This window comes from Anser anser (assembly GCF_964211835.1).
Source record: "Anser anser genome assembly, chromosome: 6".
Taxonomy (NCBI): domain Eukaryota; kingdom Metazoa; phylum Chordata; class Aves; order Anseriformes; family Anatidae; genus Anser; species Anser anser.
The window spans coordinates 29,404,361-29,424,873 of NC_139726.1; the positions used below are offsets into that span (position 1 = coordinate 29,404,361).

Consider the following 20,513-nt stretch of genomic DNA (forward strand, 5'->3'; position numbering starts at 1 on the left):
ATATTTGGTGGCTGCCAGGCACTAAGCTGAAAGGTTTGTTGCCAAAAAAATTCTTTTCCAAACCCTCTTTTTTTTAAGTTGGTTCATTTTTTTATTTTTTCTTTTTGAATAATTTTTTCCCCTGCATTTTTATGCAGAAAACTATCTGCATAATTTCTTATGCCATGGTTATCACAGCATGTCTGGAAAGCTTTATCCAAAATGAAAATGTGTCTTGGTCAAAAAGCTTGCTTCCTTCTTTCCAAAAATGTTGATGACTTCTATCTGTATCTGAGGCATGTTTGTGTGGTGGGGAAGGTCCTTTGTGTCTCCTGGCAAAGATCAGTGCCCTTTGATAGCAGGATGAGAGATTCACTTTGATGGGAAGGTGATGGGACAGAGTTTTGCCCAATTCTGCCCCTTGGCTACTTTTAGAGCATTTGGTTTGTTATTTGGATCTGTGACTGCCAGAGATCCTCCAAAGCTGGTGCTGGGGTACAGCTGTTAGCAAAATAGACTGTGGGTTGTATTAACTGCTGCTTGGTGAGCTTTTTGGTTGTGCAGTTATTCTGGCTGTGTTTGCAGATAAATGTTTTGGATAAAGAGGGGGAGGTCTAACAAGAGGGGTCTTTTGAGGCCACTGGGGATGGGATGAGGCCAGCCCCGGGGTGATATGCCCATCACCTGAAGTAGACCCACGGCCTGCATAGGCTGAATTGTGCTGAGCCATGAGCAGCATTGGTGCCATTGCACAGCCCAGCTGGCAAGACTTGTAAGGCAGAGGGCTTGCAGAAGGACCTTTGCTGAAAACCTTCTGGAGAAAAATGCTGTACACCATGCCCTGCTCTGAGGATGCAGCTTCAGGGTGGGTTGTGATGGTATCAGTGTGTGTCCTCCATGTGCTGGGCTGCAGCACTTTCTCCCATGGGAGGTTTGCCCAAGCTGTTTTAGAACAATAGCTCTGAAATCAGTGGCTTTCCCAGGCTAAAAAGCTGATCAGTTTTTGCTGGAGGTGAGAATGGTGTGAATCATATAAAGGGAGAGTTAAGGATGCCAGCCAACAGACATTGGCTGATCCTTGAGATATATGCGTGTAGCATGCTTTCAGTTTTCAAGGTAATGCTACAGAAATTAAGGAATAGCAATGTTACTCACTGAAGAAGGCACTGGGATTTTTTTTTTTTTTATTTAAATGAAATGTTTTAAACTATCAGTTGGTGTCTGGTGAGGGGTAGACTCACTGGTTCTGGGTCTTCCAGGAAACTTCTGATACTGCCTCCTTCTGTTCAGAAACTCATGGTGGCAGCACATTTCCTGGGTCATGAGGGAATTTATTTTGGATGGTATCAGGCAAAGATGAGAGGAAATGGGGAAATGGTGTACTTTGACTTGTCAGGAAACTTTGGTCAAGTTCTTCGGGCACAGTGTAAGGTTGACCGGAAAACAGCTGCCTATTCACAAAGCAGAGACTTCACTCTGCCCTGGCAGGGTGGAATTGCAGAAGATCCCTTTCCTTAGTTTTCTGAAGAATCAGAAATGCCACAAAACACAGCTGAAAGCCTAGGAAGAGAGACCTGAGGTATGTGATGGGTCTGAACTTACGGGAGCATCCTAAAATGCAAGTCACTCTCTTGAGGTCTCTGTTACATCAACAGGAGCAGCAAAACAAGTGCCACTTCTTGCAACACTGGTTCTGAGTGAAACTGTAGACAAAGTGGTTGCTCTGGCTGTAAGAAAGTTTATGATCAGTAGGATAGAAATGACTTACACTTTAAAAATATATTTTATATAAATATATAAATACAATTATGTAAACCCAAACTGCCCAGTCATGCTAAGACCTTAGCCAACACTTTGCAAAGCCTTTGACTTACTTTTCATGTTAGATGAATGCCTAATAAACTTAATTAAAGTTTAATTAATATAAGTAGGCTAAATGTGGTAGGTCAGCAGGCACAGCATAGGCTAAAATACTGTTGGCAATGATCAACCAGAAAAAAAAAAAAGAAAGGAAAATTCTCTTCTAAAAAATAAATACCTCTAAGGGACTAGTTTAGACTAGCTGCTTCTTCCCTCAATTGCATTTCCTTCCTTTCTTTCTTTCTTTTCTTTCTTTCTTTCTTTCTTTTCTTTCTTTCTTTCTTTCTTTCTTTCTTTCTTTCTTTCTTTCTTTCTTTCTTTCTTTCTTTTCTTTCGTTCTTTCGTTCTTTCGTTCTTTCGTTCTTTCGTTCTTTCGTTCTTTCTTTCTTTCTTTCTTTCTTTCTTTCTTTCTTTCTTTCTTTCTTTCTTTCTTTCTTTTTCTTTCTTTCTTTCTTTCTTTCTTTCTTTCTTTCTTTCTTTCTTTCTTTCTATCTTTCTTTTTCTTTTTTCTTTCTGTCTGTCTGTCCATCTGTCTTTCCCCGAGTGATACTGACCAGTTAATAGCAAAGCCTGCTTCCTCACGCCAGTGAAAAAATAAGATTTTATCCTTTACATTTCTACTGCACTCTTCTATGGAATTTCCCCCCAAATGGTTTTCTTAAGTCTTGGCATATGACACAGAGAGGTATGTCTCACTGTTTTTTGCTATTCTTTTCCTTCCAATAAAGTGCTAGATGATGAGTGCTGTGATTAGACAGCCCAGCTGAGTTTATTTAAGATCTGATAATCATTTATTAAAAGGCTTAAGTGGAATTCTGCAGTGCATCACCAGTCTTGATGGCTGTTATTGTTTAGGATGTCTTTCGCAGCTAACAACGTTTGCTTGACTTTCAACAGAAATTGGATTTAGTTTGGGTATTTTGACATGCAGATGACTTTGTTGACCCATGGTGATTTGTTCGTTTTGTCCTAAAAATAACTGTGCTGCTCGCTGTGTGCTGGTAGGCAGCACCACTGAGCCACCAAGGTCTGTTGATGCATCCCCAGCTGGTTCTGCTTCTTCAACATGAGGGTGTGTTTTGCTCTCCAGAAGAGCTTATGGACAGCAAAATTCTACTTATGGAAGAAGGCTTGTCCATGGGAAAGCTTGTTGGTCCAGTAGAGAGTGTGGTCTCTCCTGATAGACTACACCACTGGGTGACAGTGGTCAAACCCAGCAGTGTCAACCGAGAATAGGATCCCAGTAAAACATGCTTCCTTCAAATGCTTTTTTAGTTTGGAGTCTGGGACTGTCTGCCTTATCATACCAGCTCAGGCCGTTTCCCATTGGCACGCACATCACCTGGCCACTGCTCTTGAGTTCAGATTCAAATTCTGAGCTGTCGTGCTCGCTGTTGAACCTTCCCCTGGAGAGGCCACAGCTGGCCTCCAGTGTGGGACTTCTCTAGCTGATGGGCAGGAGATAGTTGACGCTTGGAAGAGAGACACCAGGGAGAGAAGGAATAATCTGATAGCATGGCCTGGAGGCTGCTCAGTTGGGGACCCTGCTGAGAAACATGTCCATCAGGAATATGTTTTGCTCTTTTTGCATCAGGAATTCAGCTCTAGCCATGAGACCAAGCGCTGGTAAGTCACAGCATTTTGCTTTCAGCTCTAGCAAAGATTCAGCTTGTTTCTTATTTTATCTGTCTTGATTTGATCATCCCTAAAAATAATCTGCAATGCAAGATACTGCAGTGCTGAATTCCCCAGCTGAGCAAGTGGAACATGTCGAGAGGGTTTCTTGGATCAAAGTCCTAGGAGGGGAGCCAAAAGCAAAAGTCAGGCTAAAGTTCAGGAGTATCCTTTGGATATAGAAAGTAACTGCACGCAAAAAGCTGTTGTTCTCATGAGACTTTATTAGACAGTGGAAGAGGCAATGTAAGTTTCGGACTCCGCTGCAGTTAAGTTGGAGGGAATACAAAATGCCCTCTGGGATCGTGCAATGTCTGGGAAAATCTAGAGGAATAGGAAGTATTTAGGGCAATGGTCTCAGACACAACAAATGAAATTCTCTGCCCCCAAAATCCATGTGTCAGACACAGGCTAAAAATTCCAGTGACCAAAGTATGCTGTTGTAACATGCTTTAGCTTTCTTGTTGAGTCATTATCATCAAGCATAGGCAACAACCAGGAGGCCTGCAAAATACATGAGCAATCTCATAAAGGAAAGAGGAGAAGAATATAAATATTGTTTTATTAAGAATAATTACAAAAGTCTCAAATGAAGGGAAATTTCAGTCTTCAGAAGCATACAAGCAAATGGATGAATGGTGGACTATAAGCCATTTTAAGGCATCCTTAAACAGGCACCCAAACACAATAAATTCATGACAGCTGGAACTACAGCCACTTATATACTGCATAGTCATACTGCTATTTCTTAGTAATAATGATGGCCAAGTAAGGGTGGGAAAGTGATGAGCTGATGTCTGGGATGCTGGAAGGGACTGAAAGAAAAATGCAGCATGGGAGATGAAGCAGAGATGCTTCTGTACAGGATCCTTCAGGAAACCTTCTCTAGAAAGTGAAGACCATGAAACCTAGTGGATGTCAGGCTGTTCCAGACTAAGCAGCAACTGCTAAAGTAAGGCCCTGATCCTGCTGGATTTTGTGGGACCCTTTCCGTGTCCCATCAAATCTTGCCATCAGGGCTGATTTGAGTTTAGTTGCTGCAAATATCAGCTGAAGAGAGCATTTATTCAAAAGTTGCCCGTGTCTCCAAGTATCTCATGAGGGCATTCATGCCAGTGGTGCCTCAAGTCCCTACTACCAGCCTTCTCCTTCAGAAATGTTATTTTTGCCCAACAGTTTTACAAAAGTGGGATTCTGCTTTGCTGTCCTAGTTTTGGGATGCAAGACCCTGCACCTGCTGCCCTCTGCTCTGTGAACAAGGCTGATGATGGCAGCAAGTTAGCTGCCATTGCTAGTTAGGTGCCATTTGCTTTGAATCAGACCCAAAAAATAGGCTTGCCTCTACCCTTGGGGCCAGGGCTCTTGTGACTGCACAGTTCAGGTACTCTAGAGAGTACTGCTGTGTTATAACTGCTTTTGCTGCTCACTGATAGTTCTCTGAGTGCCTGGTAGGAACCAGAGTCGTGCTGAGCACAGGCAATCGCCCAATGGTATAGGGGAATAGCAAGGAATGGAAAATGACATTCACACTTCTAGAAGGCTGGAGGCACCTTCAGTGGTCCAGGCTAGAACACCTGCCTCTGTTTCCTACTCAGGCATCACCCACTCTTCCCATTTGGCTGAGGGAATATGTAATTGTTTTTTTTTTTATTTTTTTATTTTTTAATTTTTTGGGGGGTGAAGTAGAGCAGTTTTGACAACAAGGACTAAGGCATCCTAATTGGCAGTGCACCTGGCACATGGCCAAGACGAGAAATCTTCTGTGAACAGACTGATGTTCATTTATCGCTGCTTATTACTGTCACCTGCCTCAAACCCAGATATGTAAGGTTTTTTTTTTTTTTTTTTTAAAGATGAGCTGTGCAGTCCCCTGATTTCCAAGTGGATTCTGCCAACCCTTGTTCCACCCATCATGAAATGTGGTTTCCTAACAGGGTTATCATCTGAAAATGACCTCCCCAGCAGCACTGCAAGGCACAAGGACATTCACTTTTTAACGATGTGCTCAAAGGACAAGACAAGCCTGGTGCCAGCCTTGCAAATTCATCCTGAGACTTGGTTTTCCTTTGAAACTGGTTAAAATTTCAAAGTGGGCAGCTAAATGCAATAGTAAGGAAACCTCCAAAAGAACAGGATAAAATAACCAAAGGCTTTTTATCTAGAAAGCAGCACAATGCTGTGACTCTTTTAATTTGTCCTAACAGCTTCTTTTTTTTTTTTTCCCAAGTGAAATCAATTTGATATCAATTTGATATACGTCTGCAAATGATCTGTTTCGTTCCAAACAATGCTGGTGTTTTACATCCGTTCACTCCCTCCCCAGATGTATGGAAAAAGTAGGCTGCTCTCTCCTTGTCCTTTGTCTCTTGCTGCCCACCTTTTTTTTAATGAAAAACACTTTCTCTTTGGAGAGAAGCCCCTGGAGTTCAGAGGAACTGGACTGAGAAGAACCTAATAGAAGAAGGAAAAGAAAACCTGCAACTTTTATTTCTGTGCACCATCATGGGCATAAGGGCACACAGTGCTGGTGAGGCAGGTGCTTTCCAAGAGCTTTGGAGCTGTTAGCAAGAGCAAGTCATATCCCATGCCAATTGAAATGTCCACTGCAAGCCCTGAGGAGCTTGTGAAGAGGGCTGAAATGTTGCATCTTACTTCCTCTCCTACCTGCACTGAATTTCTAGCTAGAAACATGGCTGGGGGCAGGGCTAAGAGTGAAGTTTTATAAGGGAGCAGATACCCTGAGTGAAAAGCTGCTCTTCTGAGACGTTCAGCTGGAACCCATATGCTGCTCCAAGGAGCCTGCAGGGGATGCACAACCTGCACTCGGAGATGGCCAGGAGATACCCAGGGGCCTTCTGAATGTCCCAGACGTAGGTGAAATGTGTTTCCTGCACTTGTGCTTTGCATTTTGAGCTGATCTTAGTTTCAAACCTCCTCTTCACGTCTTTGGCTCAGCTGTTTTCAGATGTGGTGGCTGTGACAGGGATAGGGCAACTCAGGGGGGCAGCCACAGTCAAACAGAGAAATGAGAGGCTGTCGTTTCTGGATATCAGTGTGGAGCATCTCTGAGGTTTGATTGCTTCTCCTTCTGTATCTTGCTTTCTGCTGATTTGATCTTGGCTTTCTGTAGTGCCAAAAGCAAAGGTGTTTGTGTGGTATAGTAGAGTTATTTAGGCTTATAAAGTACTGAGTGCCCTATGCAGAGCAGTTACTTTCCATAGATATCCTCTACCTATTTTTTAATGTATCAATTACAGGCTAATAGTAGCCTTGCACTGTTTTATGAGGCAATAATCTGATTCCCAAGTGGATAAACCACGAAAGCAAAGGAAAACACAGTGCAACTAGCATTATTATTCATAAACGAGGTTAGAAGCAGTGGTTCTACAACTCAAGGGCACTTGGCATGAAGGGAAATGGTTGTTTCTACCCTGGTCCTGACAGATCTTAAAACCTAGAAAGATGCTGTTGTTAAAAACAGCCATCTGACTGAGTAAGCACTGCATTTTCTCAAATGACTTAATTGGAAAGATGGTTCTTTCCCTTGTTAAATATTTTGCAACCAACAAAAACCAAAACAAACCAAAAACCCGACAATCAACCAACCAACCAAACCCTCCAAAGTGCACCAGACCATTATTTTTTTTCTTCAGGTCATCCCAGAACATGCTATTTGGGGATTTTGGGCCATCCTTGAACTTCTTTAGCATTCAAACCAGGGGTTCAGTGAGATCTGTCAGAGATCTGTAAAAAAAAAAAAATAAAGAAAAAACAGGTGACTGTAAAAAAAAGCCTGAGTTAAACTATTGTTGTATTTTAAAACTGGCCCATTTCCTTAATGTATCCCAGAAACCAAAAGCAAAGTAAAAGAATTTAGGTCAAATTAAACATTTCAGGTCAGAGACTTTGTTTTTGAAGTCTAGCTAAAGACAATGAACTTTCACTTTAGGGTTAGCCTAAAATAATTTTGTGCAGGCTTTTTCTTCCTTTTTATAGAACTGAAGGGGAAAAGGCCCTCTTTTGACACTGTAGGTGGAAGTCTTCAGATGCAGCTCAGCCTGGGTTGGAGGGCTGAAATCCATGTCCCCAAGCACCACGTCCAACCTCTCGTTAAACACCCCGGGGGCAGTTACTCCACCACCTCCCTGGGCAACCTGTTCCAGTGCCTGACTGCTCTTTCTGAGAAGAAATGTCTCCTCATTTCCAGCCTGAACCTCCCCTGGCACAACTTCAGGCTGTTCCCTCTGGTCTTATCACTAGTTACCCATGAGAAGAGGCCGACCCCCAGCTTCCCACACCTTCCTTTCAGGCAGTTGTAGAGACCAATAAGGTATCCCCTGAGCCTCCTCTTCTCCAGACTAAACCACCCCAGTTCCCTCACACGCTCATCATAGGACCAGTGTTGTCCCCATCTCTGTTGGCTTTTCAGGGTTCAGCCTCTGCTCCATGGTATGATCTGTGCCTGCACCTCTGATGGGAGCAGCATCCCACATCCCCTGCCCTGCCAGATGTGTGCATGGGAGCCCATTTTCTGACCCAACAACCTTTTTTTGTTTTGTTTTGTTTTTGTTTTTGGTTTTTTTGTTTGTTTGTTTGTTTTTGCCTAGTGCCTTTTGGCCTGGCACCCGAAAGCAAAACAGTATTTTGCTGCCAACCCTTGGCTTTGATGGATTCCATCCTACTTTGAAACTCCTCACTCCAAGTTCTCCACACAGAACTACGGAATCCTCCAGGTTAAAAAGACCTTCAGGATCACCAGGTCCTGCTGCCTGTGTGGACCGACTAACCTAGCTTTCTCCTCTCTGCACACCTCCTATTTCTTGTTCTCCACCCAGCTCAGGACCCACCCTGAGTGTTATTTTATTAGTTTTATGCCCTGGATGTCATGCGTACAAGTGCCACCTTGTGCACTTCTCTAGGGTCACATTGCCTTAAGCAAGCTGCCTGTTGCTGGAGCTGTACCTTGCTGAAGTTCTCCCCCTCAATATATCGACACTTAACAAGGACACAAGGCTTTAACAACTGTTGCCTGAACTGCCAAGTGCTTTCTGACTCTGGAACATCCTGTTACATCTTTAAAGACACCCTTTAATCTGAGTCCACATAGTTGTGGGGGCTGCAGCATGCTTCAGGACTGGTAGCACATTGCTTGTCTGGAGATTTACAGACATGGGATGAGGTTTTTTTGTGTGTGTTTTGGATAAAGGAGGAACCCCGATGGGTGGCATCCGGGATGGGTGGCACTCTCCCCCTTGCCCCCCCGGCCATTGAAGAAGGATGCCCAGGCATTTCCCTGGGCATTTCCCTTCTCCTGGGGTGGGCCCCAGTGCCAGGGATGGATCAGCCTTTCCCCTCTTGGCTTGGATGATTTGGCCTCCAGCTGTGGTCCAGCACATTTACCGGACATGCACCAAGTTGGACAGGTTGGGGTCTTTTCAAAAAGATAATGTAGGTGGCCCCGAGGGATGCTGTACCCTGTGAGCTATGCCCTGCCAAACCCCTCAAAAACCCACCTGGTTGTGGCGTGGATTCAGGGGGGAACAGTGAGGCTGGGGTTGTTGCTGTGAAAATCTCTGTCTTTCATTCCAGTTTAGAAATGAAGTTTTTCCACAAGCCAAAAGCCTGAATAGGGACAATATTGCTTGAAAGAAAATGGAAACACAAAACAAACAAACAATAAAATTATTCTGTTGCTTGGAAAATGTCAAAGCTGCTTTGAATCCTCTGGTTTGAGGAAGGCTTTCTTTTTTTCTTTTTTCTTTTTTTTTTCTTTTTTCCAAAAACATAAAACTTTAAATTGTGCTTGCCATATTTTAGTTTTGCTCCACTTTTACCCTGAAAAGTGTGTCAATAAGCATTTCTTTGTAGCTTGCAACCCGCTTCCAGATGTGTTTATCCTGAATGTGCTTATCGGTTCCTGTGTGCCACTTAGTCATAATGAGCTCAAGAGGGAGCTTGCTATGTACTCGGTGCGGAGGATATTACTGCTGGAGCAAATACCCAGGAAGCATCCATTCCTGCCTTAGGCCCCGAAATGTGCACCCCTCACATACAGCCAGACCAGTGCAAGTACTTCTTTTGTCTAGCACAGAAAGAGCTGCTGTGGGGACCTGGAGAGTTTGGATGCTTTAATGCTTTGCATTTAAGTTCTCAGCATTGAAGTGCATAAATAGAGGGCTTTGCATTTAATAATTTATTATTCTGTCCAAGAAATGCACTAATACCTTTATCAGAGTTAAATATGTTGTTCAAAACACAAAAGCCCAATCACTGAAGAACAGTCAGACATTAATGGCTGCTGTTCTCCCTATGTCCTGAATGGCAGCCAATAATCAGCTAGAGAAATACGATTTTCTCCTAAAAAAAATGTTTCACTTTTGTGTGTGTGTCAATATACCCAATTTCACTTTTAAAAATATTTATTTATTTATTTATTTATTTTAGCGGTCCAAGAGAAGAAAGAAAAAGCTTAAATGCCTTAGGTGTGGCAAAGCATTTTGCTTGGTCCCCTGATACTGCTAAATACTGGCTGTGTTTCCTCCCTCCCTCCCAGGAACGGGAGAATAAGAGCAAGAAGTGTGAGGTTTTGGGGCTGGTGAGCCAGGAATGGGTTAGGAATTTAATCTAAGCTGTTCCAGGTCTTGAGTCCTCTGGTTCTGATGAACCTCTGGTGGCAAGGCAGGAAAATAAGAATGCTCAGTGAGATAAACCAACTGCAGCCTGACAGACCACATTTGAATGTTCCTTTAGCACGTAAAGGTGATGGGGATGCTTCCACATGAGCAATAGGGGATGGGTTTGGGTGCCTCCTAAAGATCTTCAACCTAAATCTTGCTTCAGTAAAACATATTGCAGACCCTCTCATGGAGCTTGCACAAAATCAGGTGCTGCCCCTGGGCTTGGAGGAAGCCACTCAACACGCAGTACTGTGCTGTGGAGGACACCTGAGTCCTGGCCACCTGGGCTAGGCACAGGCACCTGCATGGTGGGACCCTGCTTGCCAGAGCTCCCAGTGCCCTGCATGGTCTCCGTCAGGAGTCTGGCCAGCAGCGCTCACCCTAAAACACACAGAGTAGAGGTAGGAAAAAAAAACACTTAGGAGTGCTCATGCATTCACGCATTTACCGGCATTGCTGTCTCCAAAATATATGCTGGAAAGTATGGAACAGGCCCTCAATTCATTTAACGCAGCCCCGGGCTAAGGAGAAAACAGGAACTGCCCTCCTGAAATCCTCTAATGGGCCTTCTCCTCCAGTCTCCTGTTGCTGATAAAGCCCAAATTCATAAGCCACAGAGGAAGTCATAAAACTGGTGCCGTGATCCCAGTGCCTGAGCCAAAGGCAGCTGAAAGTCAATGGAGAGGCTCTCATTGACCTGAACATGCTGTGAAGTTGGTGTTTGTGGCATAAAGCCTCTATGGGGAAAGACGAGGGGAGGGAAATGTATGGGAGTAGGACTGCAAGTCCTCATTAAAACTGTCTGTTCTTTAATTTTGTATCTCCAGCACCAGTGGAGGTGCTGCCAGACCATTGCGTGCCTCCGTCCCTGCACACCAGGCACCCTCTCCCTAGAGGAAAGCAGGAAGCTTTGGTTTATTCATAATTTTTTTCCCCATGCCAAAGTCTATTTAATATCAAGTTTATTGTGTTGTGCTTGCTTTGGATTTTTTTTTCATTCTGGTCCCACAAACGCCTCCTGGGCAGGTCAGTACATCTCCCAGGCTACCTCTCTGTTGTGCGTTTGGAGCCTGCAGGATCCAAGGAGACCTCCATCATGCAGTCTGAGCACCACTTCCCTGATGAGGTTCAAATGGCGGGAGTGTTAGAGAATATTATTGATAAACAATACATGTCTGGTGGAGACACTGATTATTTTCCTGGTACAAAGGCTGCTGCATCCTATGTGATAATTCCTCTTTCTTTTCCTCCTTGTTGGCTTTGTGTTTTTGTGATTTATTTGCGGTCTGGCAAGCGTCCACAGCCCTGCAGGAAATGGATGTCTGCTATTGTGTTTGGGGGGGCTATATAAACGTGTAATTTTCCCACTACATTAATTACAGACGTTTCTCCCTCGCTGGAGCAGCTCCATGTTTTCTTTGCCCTTTTGGTTTGGAGACAGAGTGTTCTCCCCACACCCCCAGCTCAAGCCACGGGTATTTATTGGGAACCCCGACTCTGACATCCTCCACTGAGCCAAGGAAGAGTTAAGGAGCGGGTCATTCCCATTTGCCAGCTTGGCTTGGCCACAAACACTGCAGAGGGGAAACTCATTGGCTTTTCTACCTGATGATAATAGCTCCAGAATAGTAGCATAGCCAGGTTTTCTCTGGCTATTCCTCCTGCCGACACTTTCCGCAAGAATAAAAAATGGTTTGCCCTAAGAAAACAACCTCCTTGTTATGGAAAAGCAATTGTGGAGCCGTTTATTTTGGAAAAGCTGTGCTACTTAATTCCTGCCTCCCGAAGACAGACCCTGCTTGGAGCAAAGAATTAAACCCAAGGCAAAACTCAGGGTGGTTTTACCAGGCTGTGTTCAAGAAAAGGCCAGAGGGAGAGGTCACAGGGCACCTGTGTGCCAGATCTGTTTTGGTTTGGCTCCACTCTGGCGACCAGGTTTGGTCTTAGGGCCTTCGACCTAAGTGGACTGGAAAAGTTTTTGTTTGTTTGTTTGTTTGTTTTTTTTTGTTTGTTTGTTTGTTTTTGTTTGTTTTTTGTTTTTTTGTTTCTGTCCCACCAAAATCTGTCTTAAACAAGGAATTCCTCAGTGGAAAATCTGCAAACACAAAATTAAAAAAGGGATATTGTCAAAATCCCTGTTTGGCCGAGGCTGAGGACACAGGTTTTGTGTTCTACAAGGCCGCTGCAGTGCTTGGCTGTGTTCGTAGCTTGTGCTTCTCACCCCGCTGGACCCCTCTCAGGGCTCCCATGTGGGATGCTCCCTTCTGCCATGTCCCCAAACCTGAGTTTTAGGGCTGATGGGCTCGGTTTTGGTCCTTGGTGGCAGACCTAGTGCATGGTTGCTGCTCACCCACTGCCTTGCACTGAAACAGCAATGCCCCTTCTCTGTGCTGAGTGGTGACCTGTGCTTGCTGGGCCCTCTAAAGAGGATTTACCATAGCTCACAAAATTCTCTTGCACTACTTACGCAATGGAGCTGTGCTCTGAGATGCTTGAGAAGCACCCAGCATAGCAAGTTTTGGCTTGTGTGGGTTCTCTGGCTTGCTTCTGCCCCAGAAAGTGTTAATATAACCTGAAGAAAAATCATCTTAGAAATACAAGTGCATGCAAAGCAAGGGACAAGGAAAAGCAAGCGTCTGCTCTTATTTTAGAGGACATTCCTGCCAACGAGAAGGCTTGTTAAATCATGTTCTATTTTTCTTTAACTCCTGGAAAGAAGAAACTTGGCCAGATTTGTATCAGAAGATGCTGTCTCTGCAAGCGGACCCTCCTTTCAGAGAGCAGCTATGCTGAGCATGCAGATGATCTCTGTCATTGACGGGGTCAGATCATTTCCAGCAGGCTGGATGCACCAGCGTGTCCTTTGGCTTGTAACATGGGCTTCCCGTAGACTCCTAATGAAACACAAGTCTTGCTGAGATATTTCTCATTTCTGCCTGCCAGAAGTGGGCTTGTTCATCACAGGGTATGCTGGCAAGCACAGAGCAGGTCAGATTTATTACAAACGCACCAACTGTGCTGCCTGGGACCATCCCTTGGCCAAAGCAAGGGAGGTGGCTCTGGTTTACAATCGCTCTCTTTTTCCAACACCCAAGCTGCCCAGACCCCCAGGAAGATGGTGAACATTTGCCCCCTGCCCCCACTGCTGCTGCTGCATGGAGACTTGCTGGTGGCCAGGCAGAGCCCAGCTGCTTTCCAGTGGCCAGCAGCGGGACGAGGGAGCCGTGGTGGCTCTGGCAATGTCACGCAGTCATCTGGTGAGCTGGATGGTGGGTCAGCGACAACTCACTGCTCTGGGAGACATGCCTGCTGGGATGCTTCTCCTTGCCTCTTTGGGACTGGGACTGTGCTGCCCACAGAGTGTCCCAGCTGAGCCCAGGAGATAAATCCCTCCGGATCCACATGAAAATTAAGCAACTTACCGTGTTTATTCTGCCTCATCTGTGCAAATCTTGAGCACTGTTCATGATCTCTGTTGCACTGAACCCTCGCAGCACAGTTCACGTGTTGACCAAATACTTTATCAGTCCATAAAGATGAAGCTTTGTAGGCCTGTGCAGGATTGTCGCACACCTGTGGTTGATGTCAACAGGTTGAGGCTGGGACAGCTCCATCAGGACTTGGGTTTCCCTGTGAAAGCACCCACCTGATGGTGAGCACTGCTTGAGGGAGCCTGTACCTGCAGCTTCCAGAAGGCTGCCATCTCATACACGTGCAATCCAGCCTCACAGGGTGATGGAAATCCTCCTGGGGAACGAAGGATGCCCCCATGAAATCTGCAGTTCACCTCTTTTGAGAAAGACCCTTGGAGGGAAAGGTCCCACAGGGGGACGCTGCTGTGCCAGCAGCAGGGAAACCAGGCTTTTCTCATTAACACAAGTCTGTGTAAGAAATTCCTCCTGCATCCAGCAGGAAGCCATGGCTCATCTCTGCTCTTTCTGCTGGTGAGGTGAGACACTGGAGGGCCTTGAGGAACTAAGCTTTGTCCACGACACTTCTGCCGTTGCTGTGCCTTGTGCATCCAGTGCTGAGAAGTGGCTGTGTCCAGCGGTTGGTCTGAGCTGCCAGACGTGGGTGAGTGGAGTGGGGATGAAGAGCTGGGCATTTAGGGGCTCCCATTTCCACCCATCAGGCCTCTCAGCACCACTACTTGTTCCCCTTTCCCATCTCCTCCCAGCAAGGAGAGCAGGTGGGACCGCTGCCTGCTTGCCCACCTTTTCTGAGGTGGTGCAGCTCCATCTCCTTTCTGTTTCAAACAGCCAAGCGGCAGGAGCACAGGAGGAAAATTGCTGCTCTTGTGGCAAGCACTTCAAGACATGCTCTGCACATCTAAACACAATGCAATTTTGCATCTGAGTATCAAAAGCTAAACAGCAGGTGAGACTGGGTTAACAGCCTGGGCATGGCAGTTTCTAAAGCAACGCCTGGGGAGCTCTAAACACAAACACCATTAGCAATAACAGGATCTGTGCACTTAACTCCCTGCCTTGCTTTAAAAGCATCAGCCCCCAGCAGCAAGCATCCTCCACTTGATCCACTTGGTCCAGCTCAGTGCTCTGCATCCATGCCCAGCCCAGGGAGCTGGGTCTCCTGCCGTCACATCGGAATTTAGTTTAAATCTCATCCACACCCTTTTCAATTTTGCAAATTCTGGGAAATATTCACCGTTCCAGTGCTTCCTTTCACACATCACACACACATCACAGACTTACCTGTGCACTGCAAGTGCCAGGGAATTTACTGCCCCTGTCAGTAGCAAGGAGGTGCTGCTGTGTTGCTGATACAGCCACCAGCATGCGGTCTTCAGTGTCTACCAGCCTGCGAGCTGAAGAAACGCCACCCCTCTCCATACTGGGCATTGCAGAGAGGAAGGACGCAGGGCAGTGGTAAATGAATGCCAGGTATGAGATAAAACAGAGAAGGGAGATTGTGCTCAGCTCCTAGGGACTGCGGGAGGCTGCAGAAAGACACTGAGCAGAAATGATAGTGGGACAGCGCAGGTGGTGGGGGGAGTCAAAGCAACATCCATTATTTATACACCCTCTGCACTGAGCTCACAGGGAGCGGGGATTGGCCAGGAAGTGGGTCAGGACGAAGCATGATGAGGCAAACAAAACCCAAAGTCCTCGCCCGAGGCCACCGCTGATCCCATGCTGATGCCCCCGCCGGCTCCCCTGCCCCGGCTCCCTGCAGCCAGCTCCCTGCAGGGATGGTTGCAACCAGACCCTGGGAGCACGCGTAGTGAGAGTGCGCCCAGTAACACACTGGTCTGGGGTAGCAGAGCGTTTGCAGTGATCGAGTCGTGCCAGTGCATTCAGCAAACGCAGAGGCAGTGACACGGCGGACGGGGGGGAGACGTGTTCCCTTGCCAAGAGCCAAAGGGGAGGCAGCGTTGATGTGTCCATCATGGCTGGGAGATGCAATGAGACAAGAGAGCCCTGCTGCTCACCAGACTTCCCCCCTTCGGTCTCCCTACGTGCCCGGCAGGGATGTGGATTCATGCATTTGGCAAAGCCTGGTGCTCATGTGTGCAGAGAGGAGGTTTTAGTTTTGCATGATGAATTTGTGTGAAAGCCTGCAGAGATGGCCTGTGGACCTGGCGTGGCATTGGCAAGCTGTCCAAAATGGCAGGTGATGCTCCTGATGTGTGTTTTATCACCCTGGATTTTCCCAGGGAAAACAATGTCCTTGTCTTCTACCAGAAAGACTGAAGGTCAGGCGCAGGTCTGAGGGTGGCTCTACAGGGGCTTCGCAAGGGTTATCCATCCCTGGGGTTCAGCTTCAGGCTTCACCTGTGAACATGATGAGGTCTGGTTGCTTAAACCTTGTTCTCCTTCCTGACTAATTATCTTTGCAGAAACAACAGCTACATCTGCACTTGTAAGAGCATCAGACTGATGGGCACCATGAGCTGCCCGGAGTACCTGCACCTTGTGGCTCGAGGTCTGGGCTGTTGAAAAAGCCAGGTTTTAAGTCAAATGACATCATCTTCCATGATATTCCAACCTGTGGTAAGACTTCACCATTATGTGTTGGTTTCAGCACGTACGTGTCCTATGGTCCCTGCTCAGCCACTTGGTCCATGGAGATCACAAGGCACGCCAAATCCCTTTTTCTATACGGAAGCCTAAATTTGGCTGTTTCAAGATCCTTGAAAAGTATTGGGAAAACTCCAAATATTCCACTCAGGGGAGAATTTATGAAACACAGGACTGGCAGAAAACTGAGGCCGAATGCACACCAACTCTCAGAGAAGTGCTGGCACTGCTGCCATCCACTGCAGGTAATCCCACAAGTGCACACTGGAGGATTCCTTGTTTTCCTCCAAGGCTGCTGGTGTCAGTCATGAGATAGGGGAAACCTTGCACTAAAATGAGTCAAGTTCCCACCAGGTCTGGCAAAGTGTGTTTTTTTGTTGTTGTATTTTTTTTTTTCTTAAGGGGGGAATAAATGAGCACTCACACACACTGCTAACAACAACGTGAAGTATTTTCCTCTTCAAGAGCCCTTCCTCCCTACCCAATGCCTTCCTTTTAAAGAAGGGTGCAGAAGTCAAGCAGAGCCGTGCATCATCCAGAAAGCACGTGGCACTCCACCGCCGTGCTCCAGGATTCCTAGAAGCCTGCGCTGCGCGGGGAGAGCAGAGCCGGGGCACTGCAGCACGCGTGCAGCCGATCCTCCCTGCCGGGGCAGCGAGGCATGGAAACAGCACTGGGGGGGCTGCAGGCTGGCAATGTGCTCCTTCCACTTGGAGCAAGAAATGTCAAGGAGAATTAGCGAGATGACTGTGGGCTTAGCCTGCAATTGGAAGCAACTGCTGTTCATAAGCAGGCTGTGACTGCTCAGCCTTGCTAATCAGATTTCAGAAGGCGCTGGGCTGGCTCATGCTAGAGGGTGCCCGTTGCGTGTTTTGCTAACAATGCTGTGCTGATGGGGTCGGTATTTCAGAGAAGAAAGAGGAAGGTCCCGTGGGGCAAGCCTGGTTTAACGCCCAGAGGTTATGTTGGAGCAGAGGTCAGAAAGCCATTTGGAAACCTGCCCACCTTGGGCACGGCTCTGAGAGCCGCGCTCTAGGTGATGCAGAGCCAGCAAGGCAGGACCAGATGCTCCGAGGTTTCACAACTCAGCCTCACCAGAACAGACCTGCTGGCCGGGGGGGAGCCTAAAGAGCTGACCCCCAAAAACCTGTCCCCAAAAAACTGCACAAAAACCCCCCCTGCCGCCCCAAAAACCCAAGCAGCTGGCCTCTGCAGGCCTCCGGAGCACAGGCATCAGGGTGCCAGGAGGGAGAGCACCCTGGCGCAGGGCAGCACGCAGCTGCATCCCTCCTGGCCATGCTTTAGCCCCTCCACAGGAGGGGACGGAGGGATGTTTGAGACAAGGGAAACGGGGATCCTCTGCACTGGATTGAGGCTTTAATTAATAAAGGACCGGGTGATTTCGCATCGTTTGCTCGGTGCCAGTTCCCGGGAGGAATACAAGTCTCCTTGTGTTTCCCAGTTGAAGCAGCTTCCGCCGGCGCTGCCTGTGCTCTCGGCTGTGCTGTATATGGCACTGCTATTTTTAGAAAGCAGGGTTGCCATGGCAACCCAGTGTGTTTTTTGTTAAATATAGCAGCTGTTGCAGGGAACTCTTGTCCTTCTGGATGCAAAGGCTGTGTTTTCGCCCTCTGACAGCGCTCACGGTATTAAACGCAGATGAGAAAGGATGATTAAGTGTGCGGAAGCCCAGCAGAAACCACGGCTCTGTAATTACACGGAGGGGCTTTGAACGGCGCCGTGCACGCCTGCTGCTTGGGGAGCAGCCCCCTGCATTACCGGTGTGTGGGGACAGGGACACGGGGCTCTGCAGGGGGCTGTGGGCTCTGTAAGGCCACCCGCCCCTCTCTCTTGCTAGCCGGGATGCTCACCCACTAGCCACCAAGCCTGCCCAGGAGGGCACAGGTCCCCTCCCCGGGCTGCCCAGGGGTGCAGCGTGAGAGCTGAGAGCCCCAGTGCCGCGGGGTGGCCACGCTTCGGAGGTTGAGGGGAGACAACCGGGTTCCCTTTGTCTCTGTTTGTTTGTTTGTCAGCTCTGGAGGGGAGCAGCACTGGAAGATTTCATTCCCGCAGGCCTGCTTCACTTCGGCTTTGTCACTTCTTTACCAGACCCCTGGGTGGTGCAAACAGATCCTCTCAAAGTGCCTTTTCTCTTCTCCTGGGAGGAGGCCGAGGATGAGGGAGCTCCCTTCCCGCCGGCTTTGTTGCACTGCTGGCACTTCTCCTCCCCATTTTGGGGGCTTCCCTGCTCTGCAGGCCCCGAGGGGCACTCGTGGGTCCCTGCCAGGGCAGCCTCTGCCTTGCGTTGCCTCTCCATCCCATGTGGCACCCACACGGCCGCATGCACAGGGCCGCTTGGGCTGAGGGTGGCGTGTCGGCCGGGAGATGGAGGTCTTTTTTTAATGAACTGCTCTTTGCCTCGTTAAATGAAAAAGGAAACCTAGCGAGCTGGAGATACACAGCAGAGCTTAGGGTCTTTGCATTTTTCTTTGAAAAGGGGATAGAAGCACAAACAAATAAAGAACCAGAGTTAAAACAGCTTGGTTTAAAATATCCACGGAGGTCACTGTGACCAGGACTTCAACAGGAATAACATATCTCCTGGATCCTTATCTGTTCCCTGGGCTATCGTGAGCGGGATCTATTGCTGGGGATGTTATTGCTTTTTTGAATTTAATTGCATAAGTGTTGCTTGTGCAAGCAGAACACGGCCGGGGAGGGGCTATCCTTCCACCAACTGTGGGCACTGGGGCTTGGCTTGGCCCCGCTGCCCATGTCCCCAGCCGCTTAGCCGCATATCTGGCTCTAGTGAACCTGGTCCCAAGTGGATAAAGGGCTAAAGGACTTCAAGCAGAAGTCACACCCTACAGGGCACCTTTGGACATGTTTCCCTCTGACAGTCAGGCCAAAGACCACCTGGGGGCTGAGGACAAAGCTGTTCAGTGGCCATCACCGCAGCTCCCCAAGGGCCAGCACCCCTGGGCCCATCTTCCCCTTTGTGGGCTCCTGCTAGGGGTGCCCTGGGCTGTGACCTGCCCCTGCTGTGATGGCCGTGATGTCTCCCATTCCTTGCATGGAGCTCTGTGCCCCTCAGACAAAAGAAGAGCCACTGCCAGGGTGCAGGACAAACCCAGGGCTGTGGGAAGAGCAGGCTTGTGTGGTACAGGGGAGAAATAACAGGGTGTGAGGAGCTCGGCCGAGGCTACCAGTGAGTGATGAAGGGTGCCTGCTGGCCCTTCCCATGGGGCACGATCCCCTGACTGGCTCCGCTCTGCAGAAAACCTTCTGCCAGCGCCAGAGGCTGAGCTTCCCCAGGAATGTGTATTTATTAAACCTTCTGCCTCTGCTTATATGTCCACTTCCCTGTGTATTCAGTGATCATCTCGGTGTTTATGCTCCCCGCTTTCCCCCCACTGATTTATGGACTTATTGTAATCTCTCCATTGTGTCGCTTCCCCCTCCAGGCAGCGGGGAGCAGGCAGCAGTCCCGGGAGGTTTTTCCTTCACCCTGCATGTTTGCTGGTCCATCCCTCCACCATTTGCAGCAATTTGCGTGAGGAAGTGCCACGCTTCAGCTGTGGTACCAAAATCTGATGAAACCATGTTTTTCCCAGCAAGGATGCTCTTGAGGGCAATGCAGTCTCCCCAGAAATGATGGGGATTACTGTGAGGGATGAAATGCTTTTCACTTCTTTAGGAGATGGGTACAGATCTCAGCTGTCCCTCTCAAATATGAACACACTGCTTCTCCTCTCTTGGGACCAGGGGCTCATTTGAAGCCTTTTACCAAAGCCTTTATATGCTCAGCTCCTCAACAGGACAGGTAGGAATTGCTTAATGCATCTCTTGTTGGCTTCCAGTCCTCTGTCCATGGGGCAGGTGGCCCACGAGCACAGAGGTGAGGGTATCTCAGCACCTCTGGAAACGTGGCCTCTTGCCATCAGACCAGCACCTGATCAGGAATGGCAGGCTGGGCATGCCGGGAGGCTCAACAAACCCATGTGGTGTTCCTGCCTGGCATCGCCAAGCGATGCAGGGACCTTGCTGGGCTGGACGTGCATCATGAGCCAGCTCTGTGGGTCTGGTCACTGTCCCACTGCCTGGGAAGGCTCTCTGATTTTCAAGAGAGAGATCTTCTCCTGAACAAGAGCCACCACAAGGACAGGGTGGTACTGGAAGTGTCTGGCTTTTTTTTTTTTTCCCACATCATTTATTTATTTATATATTTATTTATTTTTCTGGGAAACACACAAATATCAGAGGGATTTGGGTTTGTTTGTTTGTT

At 47.8% G+C, this 20,513-nt stretch overlaps 1 long non-coding RNA gene across 2 annotated transcripts; it reads right to left on the minus strand.

Moving 5' to 3' along the window:
* Positions 1–5,757: 5,757 nt before the first annotated feature.
* On the minus strand, positions 5,758–15,703 carry LOC310901410. Of its 2 annotated transcripts, none has more exons than XR_014585792.1 (3): positions 14,903–15,703; positions 9,027–13,937; positions 5,758–7,257 (listed from the first exon to the last, which is right to left on the minus strand). It is a non-coding gene; the product is annotated as an uncharacterized lncRNA (long non-coding RNA). The 2 variants fall into 2 exon arrangements; XR_014585793.1 differs by having other exon boundaries at positions 9,027–13,084; positions 13,613–15,703.
* Positions 15,704–20,513: the final 4,810 nt, after the last annotated feature.